Source organism: Gossypium arboreum, chromosome 6 (genome assembly GCF_025698485.1).
Source record: "Gossypium arboreum isolate Shixiya-1 chromosome 6, ASM2569848v2, whole genome shotgun sequence".
NCBI lineage: Eukaryota > Viridiplantae > Streptophyta > Magnoliopsida > Malvales > Malvaceae > Gossypium > Gossypium arboreum.
Genome location: NC_069075.1, coordinates 33,537,047 through 33,537,997, shown reverse-complemented (window position 1 = coordinate 33,537,997; position 951 = coordinate 33,537,047). Strand labels below are relative to the sequence as shown.

Here is a 951-nt window from a genome sequence, read left to right as displayed (position 1 = left end):
TCAGGTAAAATTTACAGAATCAGTTTCTGAGTTTTGAAACTCGAGATATGATTTTTAAGGCGACAGTGACGCAGATTTCCAGCCTGTCTGGAAATGTCAAATTGGTGGGTGCAATATGTGGATTTGGCTTGTTAACCCCTCGTGTCCGACACCGGTGATGGTCTCAGGTTTGGGGTGTTACAAAATCGATCACACAATTCGTAGAAACTAAAGAGAAATAAGACACAGCTTAAGATACACAGAGAACGAGCAAGAAGACGATACTTAACCCCCAACTGAAGAGATGGCTGAAAACCAAAACAATCAACTACCTCCTGCAATTGCGGCTAATCAAAATCCTGCTCCACGTACTATGTATGATTATGTTAAACCTTCTTTAACAAGAACTGAATCTAGCATAGTTAGACCGGCTGTAGCTGCAAATACTTTTGAACTAAAACCTAACACAATTCAAATGATACAACAGTTTGTTCAGTTTGATGGTTTGCAGGATGAAGATCCCAACGCTCACTTAGTAAACTTTCTGGAATTTCGCGATACATTTAAAATCAATGGCATTTCTGATGATGCCATTCATCTTCGGTTGTTTCCCTTTTCATTGAGGAACAATGCTAAAATATTTTTCACCGGCTAAAATGGCTAAATTACGTAATGATATCTCTTCTTTTGTGCAGATGGATTTAGAAACACTTTACGATCCATGGGAGAGATACAAGGACTTACTGAGAAGGTGCCCTCACCATGGGTTACCGCTTTGGCTTCAAGTACAAACATTCCACAATGGTCTGAATCCCTCGACTCGACAAATGGTTGACGCAACTGTTGGCAGAACCATCAACAATAAAACACCAGAAGATGCCTATGAGTTTATAGAGGAGATGTCACTGAATAACTATCAGTGGCAAGTTATGAGGACAAAGCCAACGAAAACAGCCAGTGTTTATAACGTTG

The 951-nt window shown here is 40.0% G+C and overlaps 1 non-coding gene across 1 annotated transcript; it reads right to left on the bottom strand.

Moving 5' to 3' along the window:
• Positions 1 to 641: 641 nt before the first annotated feature.
• On the bottom strand, positions 642 to 748 carry LOC128294301 (small nucleolar RNA R71). The gene has a single exon (XR_008284614.1). It is a non-coding gene; the product is annotated as a small nucleolar RNA R71 (small nucleolar RNA).
• Between the last annotated feature and the right edge of the window lie 203 nt (positions 749 to 951).